We start from the raw sequence: 13,482 nt of genomic DNA on the forward strand, positions 1-13,482 counted from the left end.
GAGAAAGGGAAATCCCCAAGATCTAAGGAACCAGTCCCCCCTCTTCCCTGGCTGGCAAAACTGGGGTTAGAAGTCATCCTGGCTCAGAGCTTTTCTTCTTTTGTTTTTTGTTAAGGGTGATGTTACGGACTAAGAGTAATACTGAGTGTACTAAGAAAGCATTGTCTCTGGGATTTTGGCTTTGTGGGTGATCCCAGGGTGGTGTTAAATACGTTCCCCGAAGAAGTCCTAATTTTTCTCTGGGTTCTTGGATGTAATAAGAGAAAATGAGAGTTTTCCTTCAGAGCAGCAGCAGATTGTTGATGGATCATCTCGAGGATTAGAAATTTTCTTATGTGAACAGAATCATTCAGGGGGGAAATTGTTAAAATTGAAACCAAGCATAAAGAAGCAAAAGTGTTTCAGAGAACCTCCTGCATTTTAGTTCAACTCCGGCAGCAAGAAAACAAAACCACACAATCTAAGGCTCACGCCCAACTCTCTGAAGCCCGGTTTCTGCTAGTTCCTGTGTGGTTTGCCTACAGACTGCAGGGCTGACTGGGGGTAGTTTGGAGGAGGGAGTAAGAAGTAAGGCAGGAGGAGGCACTATTAATGAATCTGTGAACTTGTACCCTGTTTTAGTGTGGTCCTTGGAAGACAGCACAAGGTGGATCTGTCCTCTGAAATGCAGTCATTTTGACGTTTGACTTTGTCTTCCTTCTTGGAAGAGAAGATACTATTAACTCGGTGTCAAAGCCAAGACATAGACTCAACCTCTTCTCTTCAAAAAGGTATGTCATTATACAACATCGGGCCATATGCTCTAGAGATCTTGAACAGTTTTATAATTTGCAGAATGTTCTCTATGAGTCAAATGTAATTAAAATTAATCCCATGGTTCTCTAAATATTGCTTTTCATATTTTGGTCCATCTGTGAAGGTCTATAAATCTTTTGCCGTAACAATGCTTGTGGGGATGAGATTCAATGTCCAGCAAAGGAACTTGTTCCTTATCCAGCCAAGCACACAAAATTCTCTGCTAATTGGCTCCTGAGCCATCCCACGGAGACACTTTAGACCCATTACAGAGATGAAATCCCGCCTCTCCATAGTCAGCATTGAAACCCAGTTGAGAGTGGTGTGAAGGTCTGGGAAACAATGAATGAAACATTGGCACTGTGGGGCCAGGATTGCTCTCTTACTTACATTTCTACTTCTCTTAGTATTTAGGGTACCTTTACAAAGAACACCACTTTGGATTTCTTTACAAAAAGAGAACTTTTTGTTGAAATAGATTTTGAGAGAGTATTGTCTATCTTTGTCTCTTTATTAATAATTAGCGTCATGTCCCTAAGATGGTGTCCAGTTCAGGCATTGAGCCTGAAGACAGCTCCTTTATGCTCTTTGCCCCAATTATTCCTGAATATGAGGGTTGAGTATACCCACTCAGGACTTCACAACTTAAAAATACCATGTTTATGCACCTGGAATAAGGCCTTGTTAATAAGGTATACGTAACTTAATCTGCACATTACTGAAAATACTCATCCCCAGATAAATTAAGAGGGAAATGTTTAGGATCTAAAAATCCAATGGGAAAGATTGCATGGGCTCATGTTATGTCATCTGAGGGTGGGAATCCTCAAGCTGAAGCATCTTTTGTTCTATACTGCTGCATTTACCATAGACAGATAAGTTCCTTAGTCGGGTCCCCCTTTTTCTCTTCCTTATTTTTGGTTTCAGAAAGAACATTTACTATAAGTAAACTCTGCTTGAACAACCCAGTATTGTTTATAAAACCTCGCATTCATAATATAATTTTAAGGCAAACCTCTTTATAGAAAGATCCACTATTACATCTATGTAAATATAGAACCATCTAAGCGCATTTAAATTTCAAGTTTTAAAAATTATGATTTGTACTCTTTTCGAGAACTTTGTTTTTCTGTAAAGAGAGAAGGCCTGCATCATTGAATAAAACTACCTTTTTAGAGTGGACTTGGAATGTCTCCCATAGAGTAAACTGCAAGCTTATTTTCCTTAAATTGTAATAGGTTTTATTTTTTTTAATGACTTATTGAAGCAGAGGAAAGGGATGCTATCGATTTGCTGAATATCGATTTGAGTAATATCTCTATTGCTAATATGATATCCCTTTGAATATCTTCCACATCTTACGTCCTGATGAAAATTCCTTTTATTCTTTTATTTCAGTTGTTCTATGTCTACTTCACAGGGATACTATGAGAATAAATGAGCTCACACAGATATGAAGTGCCTTGGGAAAAAGACACTATGAAAATGCAAAATTGTGTCATTATTAATTATTTCTTTGGATCTTGATCATTTTCTTTCCACTTTTATACAAAATATAATTCACTTACTGCCTGAAGCCACCTCTTTTAGAACCATCGCCTTCTGGAAGAGTTGAAAATGATCCCCATTCCCCCAAGTTTATTGATTCTCAGAGAATAACACCTGCTGGTGTTGGTGCCTTTTGGCACTCATGCTCAAACTTGAGCAGAACTTGCCTCTTTCCCTGGACCAAGGAAAAACCCACCATTGTCCAAAAATGTGTCATTAAGTGTGATTCCATCAGGAATTCTTAAAGAAGTTACAGTTGCTGCTGGATTAGTCCAAGGGCCAGATTCTTCATTTTCAGGCTCTCCTAAAGCAATTCAAAATGTGGTCAAGAATCTTTGTGACCTAAGTTATTTGAATCAAATGATGCAGTTGATTGGCCCCCATTTTGTCCATCCCAAGTATTTGCTAAAGCATATCTTGATCTGCAAAGGCAGACTGCAGCCTCATCTATCTCTTTCTTTCCTCTTTCTTCTTTTTTCTTTTCTTTTTTCTTTTCTTTTCTTTTCTTTTCTTCTCTTCTCTTTTCCTTCTTTCTTTTTCTTTCTCTCTCTCCTCTTTCTTTTCTTTTCTTTTCTTTCTTTCTTTCTTTCTTTCTTTCTTTCTTTCTTTCTTTCTTTCTTTTTTTCTTTCCTGCAACCTTTAAATTCTCAGGAACAAAATAAATTTAACAAATAAGCATTTATAAACATTTATTGGGCATTCATTATGTATTGGGCCCTGTATTAGGCACTGAGCACTCTTCAACGTTACTATTAGGTTTCAATAAGGTTGAGCCACTAAAAATTCAGTAAGTGATTTTTAAAAATTTCTTTTTAAATGTGCATTCGCGGACAAACATTTTAGAGAATTAAACGAAACAATTACTAAGTACTTGAAGATAAAAGTCTCATATGCTCTCCAAAGAAGATGTAAGACATTTTGTGAAGAAAATGTCCAAACAAAAAAAAGTTGAAATATTAGTGCAATGAATACCCCTATACTCACCTGTTAGGCTCACCGACCGCTATCTTTCTGCCATATTTGTTCTCTTTGTGTATTTCTTTCTGAACTACTTGAAAGTTACAGACAAAGTGACACTTCACTCCTAAATAATTGGATACACATCTAAGAATAAGGGCATTCTCCTATAGAACCACACCACCATCATTATACCTAAGAAGACAGACAGTAATTCCTTAATATGATCTAATGTTTAGACCATATTTAACCTTCACCACCTGACCGCCCCCCCAAAGTCAGAATCTAGACCTTTAAAAAAAAAAAGTAGGATCTAATTTTATAAAGCAAAGCACATTTTTACATTTGGGCTTTATGTCTTTTTATTCGATAATTGGATTTTTTTTTTAAGGGTTAGGCCAGTTATCTTGTAGGATGTCCCATGTTCTGGATTTGTTGTTGCCTCATGGTGTCATTTAATTTGCTCCCCTACCCCCTGTATTTCCCGTAAACTCCCAAGTTTGGCCTAAGCATTGATTAGATTTCGAGTGAACGTTCTTTATAAGGTGCTCCATATTGCATCTCATCAGGAGGCGCAAAATGCCAGGTTGTCCCTCTATTTGTGACTCTGGGTTTGATCATGGCTCGAAGTCGTGTTCTCACTCCAGGGAGCTCTCATTGTGAAGGTACTTTTTCCGCTTTTGCAATTAACAAGTTCTCCGAGCGGGTGACACTTTGGCACTGTGGTAGTACCTTATTTCCCAACAAATGTCACCTAATGGCTTTAGGTGATAATCCTTGCCAAAATCGACTGTTCCATTAGGGATCATATACATTTTTTATACACTTTGAAGAAGGATTAGACATACAAATTCATCATTTTTAGCAGCAATAGCAGATATTATTGAGTGTATAAATTCAGGAAATAACTCCAACAACAATAATAAGTAACATTTATTGAGTGCTTGCTGTGGGTTTGAGGCCAGTCCTCCAGCTAGTAACTGGGCCAGATGGGACAAGTTAGTCTTTCTGTGCCTTAGTTTCTCAAGCTACAAAACGAGGGTAATAATGGTATCTATCTTATATTGTTTTTGAAACTCAATAGAGTTGACCCTTGAACAACGTGGGTTTGACTGTGTGAATCCACTTACACTCGGATTTTTTTCTATAAATACAGTGCAGTATTATAAATATATTTTCCTTATGATTTTCTCTCTCTCTTTTTAAAGATTTTATTTATTTATTTGAAAGAGAGAGAGAAAGAGAATGTGAGGGAGGGGCAGAGGGAGAAGCAGGCTCCCTGCTCAGCTCAATCTCAGGACCCTGGGATCATGACCTGAGCTGAAGGCAGACGCTTAACCGACTGAGCCACCCAGGTGCCCCTTTCCTTATGATTTTCTTAATAACATTTTCTTTTCTCTAGCTCACTTCATTGTAAGAAGACAGTATATAACACATAGAACATGCAAAATGGGTGTTAATTGAGTGTTCATGTTATTGGTAAGGCTTCTGGTCAACAGGTGTTTACTAGTAGTTAAGTTTGGGGGGAGTCAAAAGTCATACACAGGTTTTTGACTGAACGGGAGTTGGGGGCAGAGGGTGGTGCCCTGACCCGCACCGTATTCAAGGAGCAACTGTAATTTATACATGTAAAGTCCCTAAAATGGTGTCTGTATCTGTAGTATTTGCCCAGCACTGGTCTATTCCTTTATACATGTGAACTCATTTGCTTTTCATAAGGGCCCAATGAAGTAAGCGCTATGTTATCCTTCTTTTGCAAATGAGGAAGCACAGGTGCAGAGAGGTTAAGAAACCAACACAAGGTCACTTCTAGTATGTGGTAGAGCCCAGATTTGAACCCAGGCAGTCTGACTCCAGAACGTTCTCTCCGAAGACTCGCACTTGTAGTGAGAAATGACACAAATGGAACTGAATGGGAAGCAGTAACAGGACCTCAGGCCACCACAACCCAGGTTTTAAGTCACTCTAAGTTATGGAAAATCTGTGACCGTTGCTACCAAAATAGATTTTGGGTTTTGTTCATCGGAATGATAGCACTACGTTAAGCATGGGTGAGAGCACTCACTGCGTTTATATAGCTTGAGGCTCTGTACGAGAAACTTCAAACAGAAGATACCACTAGGAACTGAAAAATATAGAACTATGAAGGAATAGGAAGGAAGCAAACAGCAAGGAATAAAACAAGAGGGGAATCACGAGTCCTCAGAGCCGTGGGACAGGAGGTGATATTTTGATATAGTCAAGAGGGAAAAAAAAAATTCCTCTCATTTTTCACATTCCCATACTGTATTAAGATTTTACCACTAAAATGGAGGAGTATAGCCGTTGTCAGATTGATAAAAGACCCCACTGGATTTCTTTATGGGACGATGGATGAGTCTGCTGAGTAGGTAACTTCTCTGGTTGGTTATCTCATACGCTCAGATATTCCAGAAGTCAGTCTCTGCTTCGGAAACATGTAACTGTGTACAGAAAAGGCCTTACTAACCAGTATCCGTCCCTACCCCTTCGTTAGCATTACAAAAGGTTTCCAGTGCTGTCTTATCCACTCCCTCAAATGCTGTTACAGAAAGCTCTCAAGTGTAATTTTCTAAACAGAACTAAAAATAAATGAGGAAAAAAAATCCAACATTAATAATGTTTTTATGCACTTCGAACACAGTCATTGCTAAATTGGTTCTGCCTTTTTATGTTTTTTAATGAAAAGCAGCCTAATTGATCAATTGGTCATGAATAATACTTTTTCATTTGTTTTTCTCCACACCGCTCAGCCTTCTAGAACCACAGGCATAATGTGGCAGCCTACAAATGGCTTATGATTTGTGTCTTTTGTCTAGTGCTTTATGGGAAAATACTGGAAACAAAGTGCTGAGAACTCAGTAGGAACTCAGTAAATAATAAGTAGATAGTTCTCTTGTTAAATATGACTTCAAAGAAATCTCTTTCAGATAACCAGGAAATATTACTAGGGAAGTACACAAGTAGGAAACAAAAACCCTGGTTGCTTTGTAACTTGAAATTTCTATTCATATTTTATAGGCCATAGATTTTTAGTCTTTTATGGAGCAAGACAGGAGGTCAGATTAGCTCCCCTCCCCCAAATAAATTTATGTTTTAAAAACACAGGTTATTGAATCAGTAAAGCCAGCAGGAAAATCTCAGCCATACATTCAATACACAAAAACAGTCATATTTTAATACACCAGCCTTTTAAGTCAATCATAAATATGTTGATATCCATAGCGCATAGATTCTTACTGGCAGTCGTGTGGTAGGGGTTGGAGGAAAATGTCAGCCACCCATTTAGGAAGCTCACAGAAGCTATAGAACCTCCCGGGGCGGGGGGAGGGGGAAGTGTTGCTAGCTAGCACTCATCCACACACACATTTATGCAAAATTTCCAGTGGTCCATGAATCCCCTGGAGTCTACCCGTATATCCTTGACAGGAAAAATTTCCTTTATCTGAAGTTATTTCACCCTGAACCTTATACAGGCTTTCAAAAGACTTTTCACACATTATCTCATTTGATCTTTGAGGTAGACACACCACATATTTTACCTCTCGTGTTGCAGTGTGGGAAAAGCAAAGCTCGAGAATTTACGTGACTTTCTCGAGGTCATTTTGTTAACGTCCGCCCAGACTTAAGACCAAGGCTGTGAAGTTGATACTCAGGGCTCCTCCTGCTACACTAGTCTGGGCACTGAGCTCTGAACACACAAGAACCCTTGATGAGCTTCTGGAAATCTGAATTTGGCTGTCCTGGAAGCTCCCTGCACAACTCTAAATAAGACATTGTAATCTCTCTGGGCCTCAGTTTCCTTCTTGGTCAAGTGAGAAGTGAGACCGTAGGTACTCGGAAGCCTTTTTGGTTATGTTGCAAATTACTTAATCCCATGGGGTCTGAGAACAGAGAGAAATGACCTTTTCTGTGATAGAGGACAGGACCTTTTACCCTTCCCTGTAGGTCATAAAAGCTGGTGTCCAGTTCGTGATGGGTTCCTTTGTGAGGTCCAAATCCTGTTAGAAGATATAAATGTAATAGTGCTTTTGTGGGCTGCTTGTGTGTGGTTCGGCTGGTTGCTTCATTTTCCTGCAGGGCTGACGGCCTCACCGTGATTTTGCTGTCTGTGCTCCGCATTAGACAGACATACCACGATTATTTATTATCCATCTTGGGTAGTTCAGAGTGGAAATAAATGAATAATATGGAAATAAATAAAGATGATGGACTTATTTGGGGCTGATAAATCTTATCCTTCTATAAAGATTGTTCCTCTTGAAGGACCTAAACCTTCTATCCGATTTTTCATTATTAAGAGTTATTTCCTTTAATGTCCCTGAAATGTGTTTGGAAATTGGGAGACTCATAAGAGGGTCTGCAAGCTCTGAGCACAGACACCCTGAAAGAAAAAACGATGTGACCAAACCCTTCATTTTGGGAGCTATCTGGAGAATCTTTGGGTCAGCATAATTAGGATGAATTTGTTTCAGATTTATTAAAAGTGTCCATAGCTTATGCCGTCAAGTACTCAAAATCCAGGACCTAGTCCCAGCTTAATTCTGAGTCTCTCTGGGAAGCTAAAACAGGCAGAAAAATTCTCATGCTCTGTATGTCAGCTGCCAGATAGAGCCCCAGAACCAAAGGTCTGCCCCGCACTGCAGGAGCCACCCTATTCTTGGCCTTTGTACTAGTCTGAGCCAAAGACTATTGGCAGGGACAGGCTGGCTACTTCCGTAATCAGGCAGGTTGCCACAGATCTTCATTTGTGATTAATAGCCAGAGATATAAAATTGGGGGCCCTGGTTGCTCCGCTCTTTTGTTTCGTGAATTTTCCAGATGAACTTGAGGCTGGCGAATGGAGCTATAACAACTTCTTAGTTGTTAGAGAAGCATATAATTTGCTCAGTCCCTTGTCAGGTCGTTGACTGTGGGAAGAAATACTGTCCGCTGATAAGAACAACAGAGCATGCACTTAGCTCCTATGTTCTGTGCTCTTTCCTCAGCCTTGTGGATGACTCAGTGGGCTCCATTCCCTCTTCTGTCCTTGAGTGGAACAATACCATTCTTTAACCTGCTGCACAGCACACTTGGGAAGAAACATGCATTGTTACAAGCACTTTTATATCTTTGATGTAATAGAAGGATGCAATATCTCATTTATAAAATGCATAGCGTGGTGCTTTCTTTTTTAGCCAAACTCATTTTGTGGCATTTCTGTCTCTTAGACCAATATTGTTAAACAGACTACTAATTCACTTTATCAAGTAGATACTGTACGATGTTGTGACTGGACACTGGTTCCCTGTAAATATTCGAATAAACAAAGAGGAAGAAAGTGTGAAGTCAAAAAAAATCCCCTAGCTGGAGAGAGGTTCCCAAGACCTGGAACAAGGCAGGTGGAGCTCTGCCATAGTAAACTTTGTGTTGTTGCTGTTGCTGTTCTTGTTTCCAACACGGATACACAGTTTTTATTTTAAAATGCAAGTTGTAGGGAAAAGCAAGATTTAGTACACAGCCAACTTTGTCAGCTCAAATTATCTCATAAAATGAAGGGTCATTTAGGTGCTGTTATCATCAAGAGAGCACACTATAATGCTCTGTCATATAGATGCTATAAAAAATTACCCATTTTTGTTACTTTAATTCATTTTTGGGCTACCGTCAGCAGACATCCCCTCAATCCCTAACTCACGGTACCCAGATGTACTGAGAACACTTAGGGTAATAAAAACAAAACCAAAATGGATCTTTTCCCCCTAAGGAATGTACAATCTATTAGGGAAACAGGACAGATGAAAACTGCAGTGCACAGCTCATGCCAAGGAGATTAACAGAGCAAGTGGAGCAAGGAGGGCTTCCTGGAGGAGGTGCCCCTGCAGGGGAGGGAGGTGGCTTGACAAAGAGACATAACTGCATCCACAAATTTGCATCCTTCACAGAAATCATAGGAGGAATAGGGTCGTCTTTGCTGATGATCTGTTTATTTTCCAAATGCCAAGATTTGAGAAGGCTCTGTGACTTTTTTTTTCCTTGAGGAAATCAACTTCTGCCGCTGGAAATTGCTCCTCAAGCTCTTTTCCCAGATTGCCTGCTTTTCTCTCACTTCCATTTATGTCCCCCTCTAAGTCTTCTTCTTCAAGCATAAATATCCTTGGTTCTTTTAACCACTTTCCTAAGATGGGATCTTGCATGCTGTCATCATTTTAAGTGCTCACCTCTGACGGACTCCAGTTTAAGGTCCTGCCTGGACCATGGTGCCCAGAATGGGACAGAGCTCTCCAGAATACCATGGAGTTGTTGCCTCTCTTCCTCTATGCTTTTTATTTCTATTAACATGGCCCAAGGTTGCATTAGCCTTTTTGGCATTCATGTCACAAGGCTGACTCATACTGAAATTGTGGTCAGCTAAAACCCTTGAGTTCCCATGCGTTACTATTAAGCCAGATCTTCCTTATTCTGTACTTAATCATTGATTTAAAAACAAACAAACAAAAAACTCTAGGCACAGAGGTTTAAATGTAGAGAAATTTATCCCTATCATACTAAGTCATATCGATAACAACTTACCAAAATATTTCCAAGCAGGGCACCTGGGTGGCTAGGCTAGTTAAGTGTCTGACTTCGGCTCATGTCATGATCCCAGGGGTCTGGAATTGAGACCCACGTCAGGCTCTCTGCTCAGGCAGAGCCTGCTTCTCCCTCTCCCTCTGCCTGCCACTCTGCACACTTGTTCTCTCTCTATCTGTCAAATAAATAAATGAAATCTTTAAAAAAAAAAAAATTTCCAAGCTAGTGAATTAGTTCTCCCTCCCAGCAGGTTACTATTTATTTGTGGCTGAGGGCATAGCTAGTCTCATGCTGGACCCCCCGGAAGAGGTCTCTGTGGGGTCAGGACTTTATTATCTCCTTCTTATCTATAAATTGTCTGCAACCCTGGACAAATCTACATCTTTATACAAACAAGTGAGCCTCGATCTTTCTGGCTATAAAATAGGAACAAGTATAAATGGCCATTTCCTTCCCAAGGATATGCAACAATGAGTCAGATGTCTGCAAAGCTCTCAATAAAAGTTACTCAGAGGCACTATTATGTGAGAGGAGGAAATTTTGTTTCAGGCTCTCAGCAGCTTTTGGAAGATTCGATTATGCTTACCACTGTATGCTGTAGTGAATAACATTCAATTTTGCAACTGTTTTAAACCTGTAGCTGAGTGATCTGATTTGGGGTTAGAGTAACATCATGTGATGTCAATACAATGTCAATGAACAATTTGTAATTTGAGTAAACATTATCAGGTATATCTGTTTCACTGCAAGGCCTCATTTAACGTGATTCTTCTCTCTCCTTCCCCTCCCCCAGCTGCATCCTCAGCCCTAGCCTCTTCCGTTAGTAAAATAAGGACTACAAAGACCTTGAAGTTTAGGTTTCTGTCAGATCTTTGGAAACCCCTAAAAGTCTTGCCAAAGTAGCTTAGCAGTTCATAGATTTTCTTTCCCGGCCAAAGCAAAAAACTCACAGCTAACTTGTATAACTTTTATAACTTCAAGCTAATAGAAATGTCACATTTCAAAACCCATTCTCGTGAGCAGTTTTGTTCTTATAGAAAGGTTCAGGGAGCATCCACATTTTCCTAATCTGTCATTGTGATGCAAATTTTAATGTTGCTCTCATGACCTTGTAATCCTCAAGACTCAAAGATCCCCCCCCTCCCCCTCCCCAGTGATTTTGGTCTAGGGCCTCCCTACTCAACTATTCAACCACCACTCCAGCTGCTACTACCCATTACAAATGAGGATCTCAGACCCTGCCTCAAACCTACTGAATTAGAATCCAAACTTTTAAAAGACTCCCCTGGTAATTCTTATGCACACTAAAATATGAGAAGAACCGACCTTAGGTGCCAGGTTTTCATCCCACGTTACCCAGCATCCATCTTGTGTCATAATACAATTCTAAAATTCCATTTGGTGTTAAGAGCTTAGAGTTGTTAGTTAAAATTTTACCAGATTTAAATACTTTATATACATCCAGCTATTTCTCGAAGTCTATATAACTGGCTTTAACATACTCTTGACTTTCTGAGTTCTTGTAGAACAGGGGTCCTCAGCGGGGAGAGATTTGACATCCCCTCCCTGCCAGGGACATTTGGCAAAGCCTGGAGACATTTTTAGTTGTCACAATTTGGGGTGGGGGGTTTTACTAGCATCTTGTGGGTGGAGGCCTACGGTGCTGCTAAGGACCCTACGATGTATAGGACGGTCCCCGCAGCAAAGACTTAACCAGCCTCTAATGTCAATAGTAAAAACGTTGAGAAACCCTGTTACTGAGGTATATAGCTTGTAGAGAAAGGTTCAGAGGTGCACCTCTACCCCGTTCCTGATTATAGAACACATTAGGCCGGTGGAGCCTCGTGGCATGTCATGATATGACCAAAGAACAGATAGGCTGGCAGTGGCCTGAGTGATGATGGTAAGGACATGGGAGGAAGGGGATGGTAGGGACATGCAAGGAAGGGAGTGGGGGATCCAGCCACAGGTGAGAGGAGACATCTAGGGCAGACGGTCACCAGTGCTCTGTGCACAGACAGTCAGCTCTAGGGAACAGGGATGGGATTCAGAGACTAGACCCTAGATATGAACTGGGCGGGGAGGGATGGGCTGGAGACACTCAAAGCTTCAGGCCTAGAACAGATACTAGATATGATCCCAAAATCATGTTAGGCCTGGAAAACAAGAAAGGATTTCAGGTGTTAGCCTGGGAGTACACAGTGGATTTCAGGTAAATCCAGTAAAACAAGGACTTAGGAGCAAGACAAAATCCCGTTCGCTGGAACTGGGACACCTCTGAGCCAGGGCAGCAGCAGGGGGTGACCTGATGTAATGTTAGCCAAGCGTTCAGTCACAGTGAACGTCTTAAATCCCTCCCAACTGAGAAAAGGCTTAGTGCTAAGTCTACAGTATGGTTGACTTGCAGGAAGGGGTCAGATGCCTCCAGCTATGGAGAAAGGTAGGCGAGAATCCAACCAGGTGCTGACATTGGCTGGTGAAAAATCATGGGGTCAGAACTGGAATAGAGCTTATGAGGTTCTTGGGTCATTTCCTTGCTGTACCACAGCTAAATCATTTCAGAAAGATTATCTACTTTTCAACTGTAAAATTTCCAGGGAAAGATTCTTAAAGATTGTGTCGATGCCTTATAATCCAGCTAAGTTGAGCCTTCTTCCCCGTTCCTGACCCCAAATCCTCTTCCTAAGATGTAAGTTGACTCTCTTTCATCCCACCAGGGAGCCTATGTGCTTTCTAACATTCAGCGATGATGAACAACCCCAACGACCTCCAGAATGGCCACACCCAGCCTTCCCCTTTCTGGGGCAAAGAATCTCAATTGCATTAGCACAGCCCCAACCTCTTCATCCCTTTGGTGTTCTCTGGACCTTCTCCAGGCCCTGCCCTCTTGTGATAGTCACCACCAAAATGTATTTATTAAACATACACTGTGTGCTGGCTGCCCTTTTGACAGTGGAGGGCAGAGAAGAGAGAATCTACAAGAGTACACATGGTTTTGTTGGTTTCTATTAGTCTCTCTTTTCTCTCTCGAAGGGGTTGTTGATCTTTGCTGAGTTCATAGTCTAGTTGAAGAGACAGTCCTTAGGCTAAGTGCCATTGTCACATTCTGGTTGTCACAGAAAGCAAATGCTTTCACTGTGAACCTCACCTAAGGACAATAGAGTACGCTATCATAGGAAACAGCTCTATGTGAATTTAGCTGTAAATAAAAGTGGGATAAATGCATTTGCTCGGTTCCAGAGAAGGCATTACGCTGCCATGTGGGGTTTTTGTTTCAAATGAGCTGCAAAACAAAGTTCTTTTCCACGGAAAGGGATTTATTCAACTGAATTCACTCACTTTGCTGCAACTGGATTAATTTCATTTCACATCATGTCTCTAAGTAGAAAAGTAAACTGATTTGCATCAGGCTAAATGGATATGTTGATGTATCCAAAGTCAGTAAGGCTTATTCCAACTAGATTACAACCATCACGGTGTCCTGGCTGTTTTAGCTTCTATCAAGTAGTTGCAAAAGTGCACCGAGTCGATATGTGAAAAGCAGTTTATAAAGTTACCATAGATGGAGATGTTGCAGGAGAGAGAATGTAGATGTGTCAAATGAGATGAGCG

At 40.6% G+C, this 13,482-nt stretch overlaps 1 protein-coding gene across 1 annotated transcript in view; it reads left to right on the top strand.

Moving 5' to 3' along the window:
* Positions 1-523: 523 nt before the first annotated feature.
* Positions 524-13,482, top strand: part of GRAP2 (GRB2 related adaptor protein 2) — a 59,772-nt gene continuing 46,813 nt past the window's right edge. The window contains exon 1 of the mRNA XM_008705533.2: positions 524-770. The gene's annotated coding sequence lies outside the window, so the exon portion shown is untranslated. The remainder of the gene's footprint in view (positions 771-13,482) is intronic.

Source organism: Ursus maritimus, unplaced genomic scaffold, assembly GCF_017311325.1.
Source record: "Ursus maritimus isolate PB19 unplaced genomic scaffold, ASM1731132v1 scaffold_21, whole genome shotgun sequence".
Classification (NCBI taxonomy): domain Eukaryota; kingdom Metazoa; phylum Chordata; class Mammalia; order Carnivora; family Ursidae; genus Ursus; species Ursus maritimus.